Source organism: Hemiscyllium ocellatum (genome assembly GCF_020745735.1).
Source record: "Hemiscyllium ocellatum isolate sHemOce1 chromosome 27 unlocalized genomic scaffold, sHemOce1.pat.X.cur. SUPER_27_unloc_1, whole genome shotgun sequence".
Taxonomy (NCBI): Eukaryota; Metazoa; Chordata; class Chondrichthyes; order Orectolobiformes; family Hemiscylliidae; genus Hemiscyllium; species Hemiscyllium ocellatum.
Genome location: NW_026867476.1, coordinates 3,604,403 through 3,627,319, shown reverse-complemented (window position 1 = coordinate 3,627,319; position 22,917 = coordinate 3,604,403). Strand labels below are relative to the sequence as shown.

The 22,917-nt window shown below is 43.7% G+C and overlaps 1 protein-coding gene across 1 annotated transcript in view; it reads right to left on the bottom strand.

Moving 5' to 3' along the window:
- Positions 1 to 15,182, bottom strand: part of LOC132807130 (gastrula zinc finger protein XlCGF26.1-like) — a 48,964-nt gene extending 33,782 nt beyond the window's left edge. The window contains exon 1 of the mRNA XM_060821443.1: positions 14,873 to 15,182. The gene's annotated coding sequence lies outside the window, so the exon portion shown is untranslated. The remainder of the gene's footprint in view (positions 1 to 14,872) is intronic.
- Positions 15,183 to 22,917: the final 7,735 nt, after the last annotated feature.

Below are 22,917 nucleotides of genomic sequence, written 5' to 3'. Positions count from 1 at the left end.
CACACCTTAGGTACAGGAAAAACGGAGATGGATTAGTCAGGATATGGAAAAAGAATAGGCAGACAAGTGCAAGGATCCCCTAGATTTTGGATACTGTTGAAGAGGGACAACCTACCAGGGAAAAGCCAAAGTGGCCAGGTCTGTGACACAGCCTGGTTCTGTGGCTCTGAAGGGAAGCGGGGAAGAATAGAAAAGTGCTAGTGGAGACTCAATAATTAGAGGAACTGAAGGAAGATTCTGTGGTCGCAGACGGCACTCCCAGAAGGTATGTTGCCTCCTAGGTGCCAGGGTCCGGGATGTCTCTGATCCAGTCTACAAGATTCTGAAGGGGGAGGGTAAGCAGCCAGAAATCGTGGTGCACATTGGTACCTGTGACATAGCTAGGAAAAGGGATGCAATTCTAAAAAGTGATTTCAGGGAGTTAAAGTTGGAAGCTAAAATGCAGGACAAGCAGAGCAGTACTGATTACTACTGATGTCACATGCAAATGAGTGAGGAACAGGGAGCAAGTGCAGCTAAACACGTGGCTGGTGCAGGAGGGAAGGCTTCAGATAGGTAAATCATTAGGGTACCTTCTGAATAAGGTAGGACCTGTACACAAAGGATAGGTTGCACTTAAACTGGAGGGGCACCAATGTCCTGGGTGGGGGTTTCGCTTGAGTACTTCAGGAGGGTTTGAACTAGTTTGGCAGGGGAATGGGAACCAGAGCAACAGGTCAAATGAGAGTATAGTTGTTGAACAGGCAGAAATAGAATGCAGAGAGTCTGTCAGGAAGGACACACAGTTGATAGGGCAAAGGGATGGGTTAATGTGTGTCAGTTTCAATGCAAGGAGTGTCAGGAATAAGAGTAATGAACTTCGAGAATAGAGGATAAGTATGTGAAACTATGACGTCATGGCCATAACAAAGAGTGCATCACAGCTGCAGGAAAGAAGGTTGTTGAGGAGAGTTTGTCTACTCAATCAGTACGCGTGGAAGACAGGAACAGGAAGGGAACAGTCATTTGAGAGGGAGCGGGGAAGGAGAGCTCCCCCTTGATCTTGGAAAGGTGTAGATGTAACAAGTTGTTATGGGGGACTTCAACTTCCTCAATATTGATTGGAACCTCTAGTGCAGATGGTCTGGATGGAGCCGATTGTGTCAGGTGTGTCAAGGATTCCTGACCCAATATGTAGATAGGCCGAGTGAGGTGGGGGGGGGGGAAGCCATATTGGATTTGGTGCTAGGTAACGAGCCGGGCCAGGTGTCAGATATCTCAGTGGGACAGCATTCAGCAGCAGTGACAGCTTTACCAGAGCCATGGAGAGGGGCAGGAGCAGACAGTATGGGAAGGTATTTAATTGGGGGAAGGGAAATTATACTGCTATTAGACAGGAGCTGTGGAATATAAATTGGGAACAATTATTCTACAGGAAAGGTTCAACAGATATGTGGAGGCTGTTTTAGGAGCACTTGTCGCCAGTGTTGGATAACTTTGTCTCACTGAGCCAGGCAAGGAATGGAAAGGTGAAGGAGCCTTGGATGACAAGAGCAGAGGAGTTTTTCATCAAAAGGAATAAGGAAGCTTACTCAAGGATGAGGAAGCAAAGATCTATCACAGTTTTAGGGGATTACAGGGTAGCTCAGAAACTTAAAAAATGGACTGAGAAGAGCTAGGAGTGGGCACCGAAAAGTCTTGGCGGGAAGGATTAGGGAAAATCCAAAGGCGCTCTAAACTATTGTGAGGAATAAACGAATGAAGGAACTTGTGCCTGGAACCTGAAGAGGTTGGGGCAGCCCTAAATTAGTTTTTGCTTCAGTATTCATGAGAGCAAGAACACCTTGGACTGGGTTAATAGGCTTGAACAGATTAATATTAAAGAAGTGGATGCGCTGAAAATTCTGGAAGCATCAAGATAGATAAGATCCCAGGCCGGATATATCCAAGGTTACAGGGGAAGTGAGGAATGAGATTGCTGCACCTCTGGTGATGATCATTGTAACCTCACTCTCCATGAGAATAGTACTAGCTAATTGGAGGGAGATGAATGCTGTTCAGCTGTTCATGAGGGGGAATAGGGAAATCCCTGGGAATTACAGACCAATATGTCTTACATCTGTGGTAAGCAAGGTACTGGAAAGGATTGAGATAGGATTTATGACCATTTGGAAAACAGAGTTTGATTAAAGAGAATCAGCATGGCTTTGAGGGGGGCAGGTCATGCCTCACAAGCCTTATTGCATTCATTGGGGATGTGACGAAACAAGTTGACAAAGGTCGAGCAGTGGATGTGGTGTATATGGATTTCAGTGATGTATTTAGGATTCAGTAAGGCCCCATGTTGGGTGATGCCAAATTGGGGAATGAACTCAGCCAGGTGATAGATTTGGAGGTAGGTGAGTACTTTGATGAATGTGACCATAATCCGGTTATGTTTACAATAGCAATGGGCAGGGACAGGTATATACTGCAGGGAAAGAAGTATAACTAGCGGAAAGGCAATTATGATGCAATAAGGCAAGATTTAGGAAGGGTAGGATGGGGAAGGAAACTGTACGGGGTGGACAAACTTGAAATATGCAGCTCATTCACGGAACAGCTACTGCGGGTCCTTGATTAGTATACACCTATAAAGGCAGGGAAGTACTTGTTGAAAGGGGGAGCCATGGTTTACTAAAGACTTTGAAGCTCTTGTCGAGAGAAAGAGGAGGCTTATGTGAGGATGAGGCAGCAGGGTCAAATGGGGGGTTGAGAGTAATAGGCTAGCCAGAAAAAGATCTAAAGAGGGCGGGGAAGAGCCAGGAGGGGACATGAGATGTTGTTAGCAGATAGGATTAAGGATAACCCTAATACAGAAATATTTGTATCATTGATAGTCACAGGTGAGGTGCCGCAAGACTGGAGGTTGGCTAATATGGTGCCACTATTTAAGAAAGGTGGTAAGGACAAGCCAGGGAACTATAGACCAGTGAGCTGACATCAGTGGTGGGCAATTTGTTGGAGGGAATCCTGAGGGGCAGGATGTACATGCATTTGGAAAGGCGAGGACTGATTAGAGATAGTCAACATGGCTTTGTACGTGGGAAATCATGTCTCACAAACTTGATTGAGTTTTTTAAAGAAGTAACAAAGAAGATTGATGAGGCCAAAGCGGTAGATGTGACCTATATGGATTTCAATAAGATATTCGACAAATTTCTCCATGGGAGACTGGTTAGCAAGATTAGAGCTCACAGGATACAGGGAGAACTAGTCATTTGGATACAGAACTGGCTCAAAAGTAGAAGACAGAGGGTGGTGGTGGAGGGTTGTTTTTCAGACTGGAGGCTTGTGACCAGTGGAGTGCCACAAGGATCTGTGCTGGGTCCACTACTTTTCTTCATTTATATAAATGATTTGGCTGTGAGCATAACAGTATAGTTAGTAAGTTTGCCGATGATACCAAAATTGGACGTGTAGTGGACAGTAAAGGTTACCTCAGAATACAACGGGACCTTGATCAGATAGAGTTTGATTCAGCGAGGTGCTGCATTTTGGGAAAGTAAATCTTAGCAGGACTTGTACACTTAATGGTTAAAGTCCTTAATGGAGTGTTGCTGAACAAAGAGACCTTGGAGTGCAGGTTCACAGCTCCTTGAAAGTGGAGTCACAGGTAGATAGGATAGTGAAGAAGGCATTTGTTATGCTTTCCATTATTGGTCAGAGTAATGAGTACAGGGGTTGAGAATTCATGTTGCAGCTGTACAAGACATTGGTTAGACCACTGTTGGAATATTGCGTGCAATTCTGGTCTCCTTCCTATCAGAAAGATATTGTCAAACTTGAAAAGGTTCAGAAAAGATTTACAAGAATGTTACCAGGGTTGGAGGATTTGAGCTGTAGGGAGAGGCTAAACAGGCTGGGGCTTTTTTCCCTGAGAGCATCGGAGGTGGAGGGGTGACCTCAGACGTTTATAAAATCATGAGGGGCATGGATAGGGTAAATAAAGTTTTTTTTTAAAGCAAGTTTTGAGAAGATGTGTAGCTCAGGTTGAGGTTTTGGATGTAGGTTTCTCGCTTAGCAGGAAAGTTCATTTCCAGATGTTTTGTTACCCTACTAGGTAACATTTTCAGTGCACCTCAAGTGAAGCACTGCTGAAAATCCCTGCTTTCTATGAATTTGTTTGGATTGGTGATGTTATTCCTTGTGGTGAAGTCACTTCCTGTCCTTATTCTCAGGGGGTGGTAGATGGGAGCTAACTCGATGTGTTTGTTGATCGAGTTCCAGTTGGAATGCCATGCTTCCAGTAATTCTCATGCGTGTCTTTGTTTGGCTTGTCGATGTATTGTCCCAGTCGAAGTGGTGTCCTTCCTCATCCGTATGTGAGGATACTAGTGAGAGATGGTCAGGTCTTTGTGTGCCTAGTTGGTGTTCATGTATCCTGGTGGCTAGTTTTCTGCCTGTTTGTCCAATGCAGTCCTAGCATGGTATTTTGTAAGTGACATTAATTTTGTTCGTTGTCTGTATAGGATCTTTCATTAGCTGCTGTTTTAGCGTTTTGGTAGGTTAGTGGGCTATCATGATGCCAAGAGGTCTGGGTAGTCTGGCAGTCATATCCGAGATGTCTTTGATGTTGGGGAGTGTGGCTAGGGTTTCTGGACATGTTTTGTCTGCTTGTTTAGGTTAGTTACCGATAAATCAGTGGACTGTGTTCATTGGGTATCCATTCTTTTTAAGTATTCAGGTGCTCTGCTCTGCATAGTTCCCCTGTGCTGCAGTGTGTGTTGGCTCATTAAAATAATGTTATGATGCTGCTTCATTTGTGGGTGTTGGGATGATTGCTTCTGTAGTTCAACATTTGGTCCATATGTTGTTTTCATGTAGACGCTGGTTTGAAGTTCCCCATTGGCTGTTCGCTCTACTGTGACATCTAGGAATGGCAGTTTGTTGTTGTTTTCTTCCTCTTTAGTGAATTTTATGCTAGTAAGGGTATTTTTGATAGTCTTGAAGGTTTCTTCTAATTTGTTTCATTTACTGATGACAAAGGTGTCATCCACGTAGCAGACCCAACGTTTGGGTTGGATGGTTTGCAGAGCTGTCTCTCACTAGTATCCTCACATACGGATGAGGAAGGACACCACTTTGACTGGGACAACACATCCCTCCTCGGACAAGCTAAACAAAGACACGGACAAGAATTCCTAGAAGCATGGCATTCCAACCGGAACTCTACATCGAGTTAGACTCCATCTACCACCCTGAGAAAAGGAACAGGAAGTGACTTCACCACAGGAAATAACATCACCACAGCAAATGACATTATCAACCCAAAGCAAGCATATAAATAAAAAGTAGGGATTTTCAGCAGTGCTTCACCTGAGGCCCACTGAAGATGTTGCCTAACAGGGTAATGAAACATCTGGAAATGAACCTTCCCGTTCAGCAAGCAAATCTACATCCAAAACCTCAAACTGAGCTACAAATCTTCTCAAACTTCACGAAGACCTATGGCGATAATACACTAAAACTGGCCCGAAAATGGGAAATTAATGCCATCCAATACAGTGCCACCAGGTACTACCGAAATGTCTTCAATACAAACCTCCCATTAACACGACGCTAGCCATAAGAATAGCAGAACGCTGAGAGAAATGATTAATGATGCCCACAACAGACTCCGTAAATACAACCGGGAAATTTTGCATCAAAAAAAACTTTACTCTGTCATGCAACAGACCGTGAATGGATAGACACAGTACAACAAGCCATAGATATCAGGTAGTGACAAACACAGAAAATGAAAAAAATAGACAAACTTGCACAACATAACAACACTGACAACACAGATATAATCCACAGTAACCCTTAAACTCTCTTTAAACTCCCACATCTGACAAGAAGTTTGCGTGTGTGGGGTGGGCTGCTAGAGGAGGTGGTGGATGCTGGTGCAGTTGCAGCGTTTGGGGGGCATCTGGATGGAATGTGAATGGGAGGAGTTTGGAGGGATCTGGGCCGGGTGCTGGCAAATGGGACTGGATTGGGTTGGGATGTCTGGTCAGCAAGTTGGACTGGGGGGGGTCTGTTTCTGTGCTGGATATCTCTATGATTCTATGATAGGACATTGACATGGTATTTTAATTTCCTGTTTTCTTTCTGCACCGATGCTGATAAGTATTTATAGAATTTTTGTTTTTAGTTCCACATAAGTTCTCTACTTTTAAATTCTGAATAAGTGAAAATACTTGCGTGACCTATGTTTAAATGTGTTAACCTGTTTCACTTCATCTCTTTGCCCTTCTACCCCATTCAGTTTCTTTCTTCCATGAAACTGCTTCACATCAATTTATCTCAAGTTTGTTTTAATTGTTTTCTCAACCTTTTCTCATTTCTTTCCCTATTATGTTGCAGTTATCATACTTTTTGATAGACATAGCACCCCCTCCCCTTCTCAAAGCCCTGACCCTCTGAAGAATCACTGGACCTGAAATCTTAACTCTGCTTTCTCTCCACAGTTTCTTCAGCAATTCTGCTTTTGTTGAACTATCAACCTTTTTACCTTTTTAACTTCCAACTTTGATTATCTGGATTTGAACTGGATAAGTGGGCACCAGCGTAAACTGTGAATTGATTATGACAAACACTGGAAGTGGGTCTATGAGAGGAATGCCATTGCAAGACCACAATCTCAAATGAGAGAATGATAGAGAATTTCTTCCTGATTTAGGTTGTGGATCTATGCCTAATGAATGCGGTGAAGTTGATGCTATTATCATGGATGGGAAGAGCCTTGACATGGGAGTGTTTGCTGCCGTTAGAAACATAGCCAATCCAACCAAGCTTGCTCGACTGGTAATGGAACAGGTAGAGTTTACTCCTACAGTACAATTATTACACACCTTTCCAACCTAGAATACAGGGCGAGGCAATGCTTATTACCTCTTTGTAAGAGAAAACAATTATCCCTGACAATTTGTGCACTTTAGCTGTTGTATAAAACATGTAGACTTTGGTGAGACATCAGACTGAGCTCTCCTCATATTTCCAACCACACTGGAGTTCAGTCTTAAACTGTAGGCTTGGCTTTATTTGATTACATTGTAACAGTAACAACATTTCAACAGTATTTCAATGACATTAATTAGGCCACTGTTGGAATATTGTGTGCAATTCTGGTCTCCTTCCTATCGGAAAGATGTTGTGAAACTTGAAAGGGTTCAGCAAAGATTTACAAGGATGTTGTCAGGGTTGGAGGATTTGAGCTATAGGGAGAGGCTGAACAGGCTGGGGCTATTTTCCCTGGAGTGTCGGAGGCTGATAAGTGACATAAGTGACAGAAACCTTATAGAGGTTTACAAAATTATGAGGGGCATGGTTAGTGTAACTTGACAAAGTCATTTCCCTGGGGTTAGGGAGTCCAGAACTAGAGGGCATAGGCTTAGGGTGAGAGGGGAAAGATAGAAAAGAGACCTAAGGGGCAACCTTTTCACGCAGAGGGTGGTACGTGCATGGAATGAGCTGCCAGAGGATGTGGTGGAGGCTGATACAATTGCAACATTTAAGAGGCATTTGGATAGGTATATGAATAGGAAGGGTTTGGAAGGATATGGGCCAGGTGCTGGCAGGTGGGAATAGATTGGGTTCGGACATCTGGTCGGCATAGACAGGTGGGACCGAAGGGTCTGTATCCATGCTGTACATTTCTATGGCTCTATGACTCTAAGTATGTATCACTCTATTAAACGCCATTTTTGCTCTTTCACAATCCACACATCCAGAAAATAACACAGCTTTATTCCTCTACAAACACTGCCCCAGGTTAAATGAATAGTTATAGCTTATATTTTAAGCTTAATCAAGAGACATATCTCCAAAAACATCTAATCAAGAAAGAACCTACTCTACTCGCTACTGCAGATTTTCTTTAGGCCACACTTAAAACAACAATTAACTTATCTGCTTCTGTGCTGTGAACTTCGCCCAACAGTTCCTTCAAGATCAGTTGTGAAATTCACTGTATGTTAATTTTCCCAGATGCACTCCGATGTCCAGTGATACACAAATTCTAAACATCAAAGGCAGTAACTGTTCAGGTTCTCTCGCTCTCTCTCTCTCCTGCAATGACCTCGCCATGTGCTTCCTTTGTCTCTTCTTCTCACTATTAAAACTGCTGTTGTTTTGACTTTTTTTTCCAAAGTTCCAAAACAATGTAACAGCATATAAAACCGTAATTGCTGCTCCTGCAATTCGAGGAAATCATCTCAAAAAAAAAAGAGCAGCTGTTATAGCCAGAAATTTTTCCTGTCCTCCATCTTAATGAACTTAAAAGATTCTGTACAGACGAGCAAAACTATTGTCACTTACAAAATACCGTGCAAGGACTTTAACAAACACTACATTGGACAAACAGGCAGAAAACTAGCCACCAGGATACATGAACACCAACTAGCCATAAAAAGACATGACCCTCTCTCACCAGTATCGTCACATATGGATGAGGAAGGACACCACTTCGACCAGGACAACATATCCATCCATGATAAGCCAAAAAACGACACGCATGAGAATTACTGGAAGCATTGCATTCCAACCTGAACTCTATCAACAAACACATCGAGTCAGACCCCATCTACCACCCCTGAGAAGTGTTTCGCCTGAGGCCCACTGAAGATGTTATCTAGTAGGGTAACGAAACGTCTGCAAACGAACCTTCCAGCTCAGCAAGCAAGCCTACATCCAAAGTATTTTTTCCCCTGGGGTGGGGGAGCCCAGAACAAGAGGACAGAGGTTTAGGGTGAGGGGGCAAAAGATATAAAAGAGACCTACGGGGCAAGTTTTTCATACAGGGGGTAGTACGTGTATGGAATGAGCTGCCAGAGGAAGTGGTGGAGGCTGGTACAATTGCAACATTTAAACGGCATTTGGATGGGTGTACGAATAGGAAGGCTTTGGAGGGATATGGGCCAGGTGCTGGCAGGTGGGACTAGTTTGGGTTGGGATATCTGGTTGGCACGGACGGGTTGGACCGAAGGATCTGTTTCCATGCTGTACATCTCTATGATTCTGTGACTCTAAGGCCTTCTATAGGTATATCAGGAATAAAAATGACTAGAGTAAGATTAGGGCCAATCAGAGATAGTAGTGGAAAATTGTGTGTGGAATCTGAGGACATAGAAAAAGCACTTAGTGAATACTTTTCATCAGTATTCACATTGCCTTTTTCCAATGTTAGCGAGAATAAAGAGATACAGTCTACAAGATTAGATGGGATTGAGGTTGACAAAGAGGAGGATTTAGCAATTTTGGAAGATCTGAAAATAGATAGAACACCTGGGCCAGATGGGATTCTCTGGGATGCCAGGGAGGGGATTGCAGAGCCTTTGGCTTCGATCTTTATGTCATCATTGTTGACAGTAGTGCCAGAAGACTGGAGGATAGCAAATGTTGTTCCCTTGTTTAAGAAGTGGAGTCAGGACAACCCTGGTAATTATAGGCCAGTGAACCTTACTTCAGTTGTGGGTAAGGTGTTGGAAAAGGTTATAAGAGATAGGATTTATAATCATCTGGAAAGGAATAATTTGATTAGGGATAGTCAACACTGTTTGTGAAGGGTAGGTCACGCCTCACTAACGTTACTGAGTTCGAGAAGGTGATAAAACAGGTGGATGAAGGTAAAGCTGTTGATGTGGTGTATATGGACTTTGTAAGGCATTTAATAAGGTTCCACATGGTAGGCCTTTGCACAAAATACGGAGTTTCGGGATCGAACATGATTTAACGGCTTGGATCAGAAAGTTGCTAACTGAAAGAAGACAGAGGGCGTTGGTTGCTGGGAAATGTTCATCCTGGACCTCAGTTACCAGTGGTGTGCCACAAGGATATGTTTTGGGGCCACTGCTGTTTGTCATTTGTATAAATAATCTGGATGTGGGTGTAGAAGGATGGGTTAGTTAAATTGCGGGTGACATTAAGGTAGGCAGAGTTGTGGATAGTGCCGAAGGATGTTGTGGGTTACAGAGGGACATAGATGCAGAGCTGGGCTGAGAAGTGGCAAATGGAACTTAATGGAGAAAAGTGTGAGGTAGTTCATCTTGGACAAAGTAACAGGAATGCAGAGTGCTGGGCTCATGGTAAAACTCTTGGTAGCGTAGGTGAACATAGAGATCTCAGTCTCCTGGTGCATCAACCCCTGAAAGCTGTCACCAAGGTTAGTCGGGTTGTGAAGGCGGCATATGGTGTGTTGGCGTTTATTGGTAGGAGGGTTGAGTTTTGGAGCCACGAGGTCATGCTGTACAAGACACTGGTAAGGCCGCACCTGGAGTATTGCATTCAGTTCTGATCACCGCATTACAGGAAGGATGTGAAGCTTTGGAAAGAGTTCAGAGGAGATTTACTAGGATGTTACCTGGTATGGAAGGAAGGTCTTACGAGGAAAGGCTGAGGGAGCTGAAGGTGTTTTCATTGGAGAGAAAGAGGTTAAAAGGTGACTTAATTGAGACTTATAAGATAATCACAGGGTTAGATAGGATGGAAAGTGACAGCCTTTTTCCTCGGACAGTGAAGGCTTACACAAGGGGACATAGCTTTAAATTGAGGGGTGATAATTGAGGACAGATGTTAGGGGTAGTTTCTTCACTCAGTTGTAGGGGCATGGTACAGTCTGCCTGCAACAGTAGTAAACCTGCCAATGTGAAGAGCATTGGACGTACATATGGATAATAATGGAACATTGCAAATTAGATGGACATAAGATTTTCACAGATCGGCTCAACATTGAGGGCCGAAGGGTCTGTACTGCACTGTAACATTCCATGATCTATTTGTTAAGGATCCCCATGGTTGGGCTCATGTTGAAAGTTTGGAGGAATGGGATACAGGGAAATTTAGCAGTCTGGATAGAGAATTGGCTGGCCAAAAGTCACTGACTGGTAGTGGATGAAAAGTATTCTGCCTGGAGGTTGGTGACCAGTGCTGGCCCGCAGGGATCTGTTCTTGGGCCTCTGCTCTTTATCGTTCTTATAAATAACTTGGATGAAGAAGTGGAGGGGTGGAGCGGTCAATAAGTTTGTCGATGACAGAAAGATTGGCAGTATTGTGGATAGTACTGAGGGCTGTTGCATGTGACAACATGATATTGACAGGATGCAGAGATGGGCTGAGAAATGGCAGATGGAGTTCAACCTGGACAAATGCCAAGTGATTAGTTTTGGAACATTAAATTTGAATACTGAATACAGGGTTAAAGAGAGTGTAGAGGAACAGCTGGATCTTACAGTTCTTGCACATCAATCTGTCAAAGTTGCCACCCAAGTTGATAGGGTTGTTAAGATGACGTATGATGTTTTGGCTTTCATTAAAAGAGTTTAAGAGCTGTGGGGTTTTGCTGCAACTCTACAAAACCCTGGTTAGACCACACTTGGACTACTGCATCCAGTTCTCGTCACCTTGTTATAGAAAGGGTGTAAATGCTTTAGCGAGGGTGCAGAGGAGGTTTACCAGGATGCTGCCTGGATTGAAGGGCTTGTCTTAGAGGTTGAGTGAGCTCAGGTTTTTTACACTGGAGAGAAGAAGGAAAAGAGGTGAATTGACAGAGGCGTATAAAGGTAATGAGAAGCATAAATAGAGTAGATAGTCAAAAGACTTTTTCCCAGGACAGAAATGTCATGAGGGGTCATAATTTTAAAGCGATTGGAGGAAAATATGGGGAGATGTCAGAAGTAGGTTCTTTATTCAGAGAGTTGCAGGTGTGTGGAACGCACTGCCAGCAGTAGTAACAGGGTCAAAGACATTCGGGATATTTAAGGATGATGGATAAACACATGGATGGCAGTAAATTGAGGGGTGTGTAGGTCAGGTTGATCTTAGATTAAGATAAATGCTCAGCACAACATCACGGGCCAATGGGTCTGTATTGTGCTGTACTGTTCTATGTTCTAAGACTGAGTGACCCATCACACTTCTGATCCACCTTCCAATTTCAACTTCCCCATAATTTTGAGCACATCCAACACTCTGCTGCCCATGTGCTGACTCACACTAATTCTTGTTCACCTCACCCTGACGTAAAAAATGTACCAGTTCCCCTCCCACTTATCTCTCCATCCCCAAGGTTCTCAGCCTCATTCCTGATGTATTCCTCCTTAAATACTGCCTGACCTGTAGTGCTTTTCCAGCACCACACTCTTGACTCTAATCTCCAGCATCTGCAATACTCACTTTCGCCTAAAAAACCTACTAGTTGATAAACTTTCTAATACTTGTTTTCAAATCCCTCCATGATAGTGATCATTCCCATCTATGTAATCTCTGCTAGCCACACAGTCCATCATACTCACCCAATTCTTGACACTCAAGCACGCTCAATACATCTCCACCAATCTCTGATGTTCTTTCAGTTTCCTGGCCCTCAGAATGTGCACATCTGACCCTGACTCTCTTCAACCCTTTCTCACTTTCCTCTTCAAAGCTTAAAAATTGTCCTTTCCCTAATACCTCATGATGTGAGTCAGCGTCAAACAGTTTTGTAAAATTTTAATGAACTGCCTTGCAACGTACATTAAACTGGAAATTACAGACATAAGCAATAAAGATACACCTGTTATTGTGGCTAACTTCAATCTGAATATAGATGGGAAAAATCAAATCAGTAACAATACCGTAGAGGCGGAATTTGTGGAACATATAGGAGATGGTTTTTTGGGGTCATTCAGGACCCAAATGGAGGACAGGCCTTCCTAGACTGTATTCTATCCATTGGCGGGGGTGGGCTAGCTCAGTTGGCTGGACTGTGTTGCAGAGAGATGCAAAAATCACATGCTTATTTCCTATACTTGCTGAAGTCACTATGAAGATGCCACATTCTCAACCTTGCCACTTGCCTGAGGGATGGTGACCTTCAGTTTAAAAGACCAGTCGTCAGATCTCTTTAATGAGAGAGGAACCATATTGTTCTGTTGGACAATGGCAATTTAATTCCAAAATTTCAATTCCTTCATTAGAAGGGAATTTTTGGCAATGTAGCTGTGAGAGGCCCCTTGTGGAGGAGTGAGAAAACTTTCCATTAAGATGGAAAGTAACAGAGTTGATTCGGAAACTGGGGACTTAAATCTAAAGTGATGAAATTACAACAGCAGAGGCACAAACAGGGCACAGCAAATTAGGGAACACTATTGAAAGAAATGACAAACATTTATATACCCCCAAATATCCTCCAGGGGCTTATGTGGCTTCCCCCTGTCTCCCCGAGGATACTTGGAGGTGGTTTGAGATGTTGCTTAGACCAGTTTGATGTTTGGTTCTCAGAGAAAGGGAGGTGGATTTTGGTTGGTGCCTCGCATTGGGGCTCCTGCCAGATCTGTCATGGTCCAGTGGTGGGGTGATAGTGCTTGCTGCTGTTGGTGCTGCTTGCAGAACAGGTGGTGGGTGAAGATGGCAGAGTGTCAGCATCTGGTGGTGGAACAGCAGTTCTTGGCTCAGACAATTGGGCAGAATTCTTGACTTTTATTGGCTTCGCAGGGGCAGGGTGCTGGAGGTCTGAGATGTAGGGCAGAGCATGGGAGCTGCATCTATGGGGCAGGGGATCATACTGATGCATTTTTGGGGATCGGGGCAGTCGGATGTGGGACATGCGGGCAGAGGCAGTGGAGGAGGAGCAGGCATCAGGGTAGCGGATAGAGTGAAATGCCAGAGGAAGTGTTGGAGGCTACTACAATTACACATTTAAAAGGCATCTGGATGGGTATATGAACAGGAAGGGCTTAGAGGGATATGAGCCAAGTGCTGGCAAAGGTTAGGATATCTGGTCGGCATGAACTGAAGCATGTTTCCGTGCTGTACATTTCTATGCCTCGATAACTGCAATTACTTTTCCTTCCTGTCTGAAAAAATAAAACATAAAAGGCAGCCCAGCCATAGCTAACAAAGGATATTATGGATTGTACTGAATCCAAAGAAGTGGCATACAAATCCACACAAAAAAAAGCAGATCTGAAGACTGGGAGCAGTTCAGGTTTCCACTAAAAGATAGTCTAAAAGGGGAAAATGGGATATAAAAGATAAAAAATAAGGATTAGTGAAAACAATTACAATTCGAAACAGGCAAAGTTCTAATGTGGAACAAAAAGATGGCAGAACAATTAACCACATATTTTGTTTCTATCATCACAAAGGGGGACACAAGTGACATCCCCAAAATGTGGGGAACACATGGTCCATTGAGAGCAGAACTGAAGGAAATGTGTAGTGATGGGGAAATCGATGAGGTTAAAGGTTTACAAATCCCCAGTACCTGGTAATCCAAACCCCAGACTATGGCCTGAGATAAGCCATGCAATTGTCAAATCTCAAACTTGTGATATCCTATAACAGAAATGTACAAAAGACATAACGGGGAGTACAAGGTTAAAAACTCAGTAGACATTTCTACTTTCTATGGAACGTTTTTCCTATCTGTGAGCTGAAAGTATTAACATTTGAATCCTACACATTATCCCTCCTCCCGCAAAGAAATTCAAACCCATCTTCATCATGTCTTTCCCCCACTCCCGGTGTTCTCCCTTTTTTCCTGACTGCAAAGTGAGAATAATATCAACACCTCGATGATTTGCTCTCCTGGTCACTGCGATCTTGAAACCACCCATTTCCTGTTCCAGCGCCACAAAGTATCAGATTCAGTCACTTCAAAAATCACAGCCTGCCTTCGTATTTTTACGGATCTCTCTCTCTCACTCCCTTTTCCTGTTTTAAGGACACATACACCAAGCTCAGAGCCAGGTCTCTCAGAGTGAAATGAGGAAATTCTAGTTGACACAAAGGCTGCCACGAAGTTAGAATTCTCTCCCAGAAATGACAGGGGATGGTGCCTTCACCAAGATGGCCGTCCGCGCTCACCGCCCCAAGACAACATGCGCCTTACCCTAACAAAGATGGCCGCCAGTTGTCCAGGCAACCCGATAGGTCCCCAGTGAAATAAACATTAGGCCCCTGTGGGGCTTGTATTCGAGGCCTCAAGCCTGCCTCTAGGAGTTTATAAACTCCCCCGTCTCCCTCCTCCCGCGGTTTCCAATTCCACCCTGTCTCCTCTCCCTGGGGACGGGAGCAGGATCTTGGCGCTGGGGCCTGGCGACCTCCCCGGGATGTTTGTTCTTGTTCCTTAAACCTCCGACATCATTCCTCGCCCACACTCAAGAACACTACCTTTGTCCCGCGGCAGGACCTATACTGCACATGCGCTAGTCCGCAAGGGGGCGAGGCCCCTGCGTGACGTCACCAATGGAGGGCGTGGTTGCAGGAACCATCCGACCAATCGGAGGCAAGGGGCCAGGGCTATCGCTCCCCCCCCAACACCCGCAAGAAACTTGAAAGGTAGTTTTTAAACATTTTTCAGCCTGTTCAGAAATGTTAGTCCCAAACATTGAAAGGCTGAAACATTGGGAAACTTTCAGACACAAACAAAGAGATACTAAGAAAAAGAATAAAAAATTCGTAAAAGAAACCCAGCACAAAAATGAACAGCAAAAATCTTCTGCTGGGATGTTAAAGGGAACTGAGTCGCTAAGGTTAAGTGTTGGTCCTTTGGAAGATGAAACCGGTGAGTTAATAAGGGGAACACTGAAATGGCAGAGATGCTAAATCAATACTTTTCCTCGGTTTTCGAGTTCGAGGACAACCGTACCATTCATAGAGTCAGTGAGATATACAGCACAGAAAGAGACCCTTCTGTCCAACCCGTCCATGCCGACCAGATGTCCCAACCCAATCTAGTCCCACCTGTCAGCATATCCCTCCAAACCCTTCCTATTCATGTACCCACCCAGATGCCTTTTAAATGTTGCAATTGTACCAGCCTCCACCACTTCCTCTGGCAGCTCAATCCATACACGCACCAATCTCTGCATGAAAAAGTTGCCACTTAGGTGTCATCCCCTCTCATCCTAAGCCTATGCCCCACACCGGGGAAATGATTTTGTCTATTTATCCTATCCATGCCCCCCCTCAGCCTCCGACGCTCCAAGGAAAACAGTCCTAGCCTATTCAACCTCCCCCTATATCTCAAATCCTCCAACCCTGGCAACATCCTTGTAAATCATTTCTGAACCCTTTCAAGTTTCACAACCTCTTTCTGATAGGAAGGAGACCAGAATAGCACACAATATTCCAACAGTGGCCTAACCAATGTCCTGTACAGTTGCAACATGACCTCCCAACTCCTGTAATACTCTGACCAACAAAGGAAAGTATACGAAACACCTTCTTCATAATCCTATCTACCTCCATTTTCAAGGAGCTATGAACCTGCACTCCAAGGTCTCTTTGTTCAGCAACACACCTGAGGACCTTGTCATTAAGTGTGTAATTCTGGATTAGTAGTGCTGGAAGAGCATAGCAGTTCAGGCAGCATCCAAAGAAAGTGTATAAGTCTTGCTAAGATTTGCTTTCCCACAATGCAGCACCTCACATTTATGTAAATTAAACTCCGTCTGCCATTTCTCACCCCATTGGTCCATCTGATCAAGATCCCGTTGTAATCTGAGGTAACCTTCTTCACTGTCCACTGCACCTCCAATGTTGGTGTCATCTGTAAACTTCCTAACTATACCTCTTATGCACACATTCAAATCATTTATACAAATGATGAAAAGTAGTGGATCCAGCACCAATCCTTGTGGCACTCCACTGGTCACAGGCCTCCACTCTGAAAAACAATCCTCCACCACCATCCTGTGATTTCTACTTTTGAGCCAGTTCTGTATCCAAATGGCTCGTGCCTCCTGTGTTCCATGAGATCTAACCTTGTTAACCAGGCTCCCATGGGGAACCTTGTTGAACATCTTGTTGAAGGCACATCTACCACTCTGCCCTCATCAATCCTCTTTGTTAGTTCTTCAAAAAACTCAATCAAGTTTGTGAGACATGATTTCCCACACACAAAACCATGTTGACTATCCCTAAACAGTCCTTGCCTTTCCAAATACATGTACATCCTGTCCCTCAGGATTCTCTCCAACAACTTTGCCCATCGCTGACGTCAGGCTCACTGGTCTACAGTTCCCTGGCTTGTCCTTACCACCTTTCTTAAAAGGTGGCACCACGTTAGCCAACCTCCAGTCTTCTGGCACCTCACTTGTGACTCCTGATGGTACAAATATCTCAGTAAGAGGCCCAGCAATCACTTCCCGAGCTTCCCACAGTATTCTAGGGTCCTTTTGGAACAAGCAAGTCAGAGGCTTTAGAAAGGGCAGACAATAAACAATCAACGTCAATATGGAAAAGCAACTATTAGGATTGAGGGCAGACAAGTCCCCTGGGCCTGATGGCCTACATCCTAGGGTACTAAAGGAAGTGATGGCTGAGATAGTGGATTCTTTAGTTACAAAATTCCAAAATTCCCTGGACATGGGAAATATTAATTGAGTCTATTTAAGACTGTGATAGATAGGTTCTTGGTCATCAAGGGAATCAAAGATTATGGGGTAAAAGCGGGAGAATGGATTTGAGAAACTCATCAGCCATGATTGAATGGTAGAGCAGATTCAATTGACAGAATGGTCTGCTCCTATGTCTCATGATCTTATGGTTCTAAGGGATTGGAAAAAATACTAATGTAACACCTGTATTCAAAAAAGGAGTGAGGCAACATTTCAGAAAGTGCAGATGAGTTAGTTTAACATCTGTGGTTGGGAAGGTTTTAGAATCTGTAATCAAGGAAGCAATATCAGGATGTTTGGAAAGTCAAAGCTTCAGAATCAGCATAGTTTTATGAAGGCCAATCATATTTGACAAATTTGCCAGAGTTCTTTGAAGATGTAACAAGCAAACTGGATAATGGGCATCCTGTAGATCCAGAAGGCATTTGCTAAAGTGCCACACAAAAGGTTAGTTAACAAGGTTGGATCAAATAGGATTAGGGGTGATTTATCAGCTTGGAAAGGTGACTAGCTGATGGGCAAAAGACAGACAATCTGAATCAATGGCTTTTTGTTCTGATGGCAAGATGTAACGAGTGAGGTACCACAGGGTTCTGTCCTTGGACCCTCAGCCATTTACAATCTACATTCGTGACTTGGACACAAGGATAAAAGACTCTATATCCAAATTTGCGAATGACACAAAATAGGTAAATTGCAATGAGGAAATAGGAACTTTACCAATGGATATAGATAGTTTAGGAGAGTAGGCCAAAATGTGGCAGATGGAGTTTACAGTGGATAAGTGTGAGGTCATGCATTTTGGTAAAAAAAAACAAGAAGGCGACCTTTTTTCTAAATGGGGAGAGACTTCAGGGTGCTCTGGTGCAGAGGCATCTGAGTATCCTCATTCATGAGTCACAGAAAACTAGCCTGCAGGTACAGCAGATAATAAAGAAAGTGAATGGAACATTGGCTTTTATAACAAAAGGAAGAGAATATAAAGGTAACAAAGTGTTGCTACAAATATACATGGCAGTGCTGCGACCACACTGTGCACAGTTTTAATACCATTTTTTGAGAAAAGATGTAGTGACATTGGAGGCTGTTCACAGGAGTTTCACTAGATTGATCCCAGAGATGAGGGGTTATTCATACAAAGATAGATTGAACAGTTTAGGCCTAAACTCTCTAGAATTTAGAAGAATGAGGGCAGATCAAATTGAGGTGTTCCAGATGATAAAAGTTATGGATAAAATAAATATGGAGTGGATGCTTCTTCTTGTGGGGCATTATGGGATGAGAGGTCATAGATTTAGAGTAAGCGGTAGCAGATTTAAATCAGAGCTGGGGAAATTACTTCTCCCACAGGGTTGTGAATCTGTGGCATTCACTACCACAAAGTGGTAAATGCTGGGACTGGGAGTAAATTTAAAGAGGAGATAGACAGATTTTTAATTAATGATGGGTTGAAGGGTTATGGGGAGAAGGAAGGAAAATGGGGGTGAGGAGCATATTGAATGGCAGAACAGACTCGATGGGCTGAATGGCCTAATTCTGCTCCTATATCTTATGAACTTATGAACTCCGGAGCAGGCAGGAATTGAATCCGATCCAGGTTTGGGCCACTTCTCTGGGCTACAAGACATCCGGAAAAATATCAAATCCTCCCTGGCGGGAAATTGTACCCCAGTCTCATGAGTCGCAGGTGGGGATACTAGCCACTGTACGATCGAGGAAGTTGGCCAGTTGAAAAATGATGGAGATTGGGGTGGATGTTTCAGGAACTATTATAGACACAACAGGCTGAATGACCTTCTCATATATAGTAACATTTTAATTCAGCCAATGATTTGACCTATGCCAACAAAGTACAGTCCCCTTGGGGAGATACCAGAAGTATGTATGGGCTGTAGCAAGGGATCCAATTCCCTGTTTGACCTGGAAAGTAATCCCCACATGCAGGCCAGGGAGAGGTGATCCACTTGCTTCATATGTGGGAAGGGATTCACTTCGTCATCCAATCCCAAATACATCAGCGACTTCCTACTGGACAGAAAAGATTGAACTTCTCAGCAACAACTGCTTTATAAAAAGTTCAATTTTTATAGATGTAGCAAGAATCACACTTTCCCAAATGTGGGATGGCTCTAGTGATGTTGAGAGACCAGGTTTTGAATGGATAACTGCTCAGGTTGCTGTGCGGCTCAGAGTGATGACTGAGGGGGCCATCCCTTTAGATGCTCAGTTGTTTCTTTGTTGTTGCTGGGCTTGGCCTAGTTGACTGATCTCTGAGGCTGGATTGTTTCTTCAAAACAAAATGCCAGTGACAGGAAGGTTTGTTTTGCTTCTTTTTCAGAAGAGTTGATTTCTTCAATAATTTGGATTATCTTGCAGCAATAACCAGCATTCACTGTAATGTTCAGTCGCAGCAATGTGTACCACATACAATATGCTTTGCAGAAATTTACCATGCCTCTTCAGATAGCTCCTTTCAAACTACTGCCATTAAGAAGGGCAAGAGCAGCAATTACCTGCAAGTTCTCTTCCAAGCCACTCACCATCCAGACTTGGAAATAGTTTGCTGTTTATATGTTTTGGACAGATCCTGGAATAGCAGAGTGGGTGTACTTATGGCACATGGACTGCAGCATTTCCAGGAGGTAACTCACAGGAAAGGAATTCCAGGCCTTATGGCTGAGCCACCAATGATGAAGCAATCAAAATTGGGAATCTGTAAAAGGCCAGCATTGGAGCAGCTCATACATCTCAGCACAGGGAGATTACAGAGATAAAGATGGGAGAAGCCATTGGAGGGATTTGAAGACTAAAGTGAGAATATTAAAATTTCGATATTGGTCATAAACAGCAGCAATGTTTTAGGTGATTTCAAGTTGACAGAGGGCAGAATTGAGTACAGCATTGAAGTAGTCGAGCCTGGAGGTAAGGAAGGGACTGAAAAGATTGGGAAAGGCTCAAATGAGATGACAGGGATGGATACAAGTATCTTCGTACTGGCACAGATCAGAAGTTCCTCTCAGAATCAAATGCAACAAGTTATGAACAACCTGGCTGAATCTCAGTGAGTTACAAATGAGAGAGAAAGAGATGGAGGCTGGAGCTCAGGAATGAAGATTGGTGCAGAGACTGGAAACAGCGGCTTAATTCTTCCCAACGTTTAATTGGAATGGATCCATCAATATGAAGAATATCAGGAACCAGAATGGACCATGAAACTATTGAAGGTTCAAATTAGTTTCAGCTGGAGGGAAGGAACACTGGGAGGTTGAGGGAAACCACCTTCACATGAACAGTTCCAACAGTGAGAAATGTCAGCCATAACTTTAGATTGGAGACGGCTGAGAGAAGATTTAAAAGAAGTTGTGAAAATCATGAGGGGTCTACCCGGAACAGACAGTGAGATACTGTTCACCATGGTAAAAGCTTTGAGAATAAGAACGCAGATTTCAAATGCATTACAAGGAAGCAAATGTGATGTGAGAAAGAAATTTTGTACAGTGAGTAAATATATCTGGAACACGTTGCATGGTTTAAGCAGGTTCAATTAAGGTCATTGGATAATTATTTGATGACAAGTAATGTGCAACTTTAAAAGGAAAACTCAGGACAATGGCACAAGGTGAGAAAGTTCATTTCGAGCACTGCACGGACACAATGGGCTGAATGGCCTGCTTCTGTGTTTTAGTAATTCAATGTTTCATAATTACTCAATCGGATCTCAGTTAGTTGTGATCATCAGGCTGACATCTGCTATTTTATATGGTCAGTCAGGGAGGATCAGTCAGATCAATGTTTTACAATGATTCATGATTGGGGAACTGCAGGGATTGGGACTGAGAGTCCAGGTATTCACAATATATGTCAATGATTCAGATGAGAGAACTAAATGGAATATTTCACGTTCTGCAGATGATGCAAAGCTAGGTGGAAGGATGAGCTGCAAGGAGGATGCAATGATATTTGGACAGATTGAATGAGTGGGCAAATGTATGGCAGGTGCAGTTTAGTGTAAATAAACGTGAGGTTATCCACTTTGGCAGCACAAAGGGAAAGATAGATTATTTGAATAACCGTATCCTGGGTGATGGGAATGTTCACCAAGAACTAATCCAAGATGGAGGATGGGAAAAAAATATGGCTGTCGGAGCTGCTCTTTTTTTGATAAATTTTAGGTGTTGGTGATGATTTCATCGAATTCCAGGAGCAGCATTTACTCTTTTATATGCTGTTGCATTGTTTTGGAACCTTGCAGTAAAAAAAAGTCAAAACAAGAGCATTTTTAACATGGAGAAAGACAACCAAAGGCACTTTTGTCATCTGGAACACCTCAATTTGATCTGCCCTCATTCTTCTAAATTCTAGACAGTCACAGAGATAAAACCAAACCTACACTGCTAACTGATACAGCAGTGAATCTGCATCGTCGCTGCCTTTCCTGTTTCAATTCGTGTATCTGTGGATATCCGAGTGCATCCAGAAAAAAAATACAGCAAAATTCATAGTTGACTTCAGAGGAACCTTTGTGGGAGAGCTCACAGAACAGGAATAGATAAGTGTAACCTTGTTGTAAGTCTACAGTAGTGAACAGGGTGGGTTCCTTCTTCAGCATGAAGTTAGCCTGGAGCACATTTATTTAAGAGCAAACAGATGGTGCTATTTTCTGGGTCTGTAGATTGTGAAGGAGCAAAGATGACCTTTCGTAGAGTGATATGCTCTTCTTGTCAGATGGGGGATTGTCAGGAGAGTTTCCATGTTACTGAGCATTATGTCTGCAGGAAGTGTCTTTGGTTGCGAATCCAGATTGAATGGATCTGTTAGAGCCACGATTAGAGGTAAGAGGAATTTACAAGAGGGAGGGGTGGAGGTGTGTGTTCGATGGCCATTAAAGGAAGGGAGAAAAGTCGCAGGTACAATCAGAAAGGTGAAAGACTCCAGGAAAGGTAGGAAGGGTAGACAGGTAGTGACCCACAAAATGTGATCCACACAGAGGCCAGGGAGTGACTTCCACATCCAACCGCCACCCTGATGTAAAACAGCTCTTTAACTAATCCGTCTGTGGTTCTAGACTGGGTTATGGGATTCCACTCACTGACCTTCGGTCTTCAACAACCAGCCGCTCCAAGGTGCTCCTCACCTCCGGGGCTCTAGCCGCTTGTCTCCCGCTGGAGGCCGCTCTGACTCGGGCTCTGGGAGCTGCTGAGACTCGGTGTCAATGAGCTGCCTGCTGCTTCCAGGAGCCGCACTGCGCATTTGCTGCATGGACAGTCGGTCTCCAGAGACAAGGCAATATTGCCCGAAACGTCAATTTTCCTGCTCCTCGGATGCTGCCTGACCTGCTGTGTTTTTCCAGCACCACTCTAATCTAGACTCTGGTTTCCAGCCTCTGCAGTCCTCACTTTCATCAAGGCAGTATTGCGTTTGCACTGTACCATCCCTTTGCGGAGATAGACCGTATTGATTTCCGTGGAGGATTTTAGGTTAACCATGCACCATTCCACTCAGTAAACATGCACACCTATTTGCCAAAGATCTC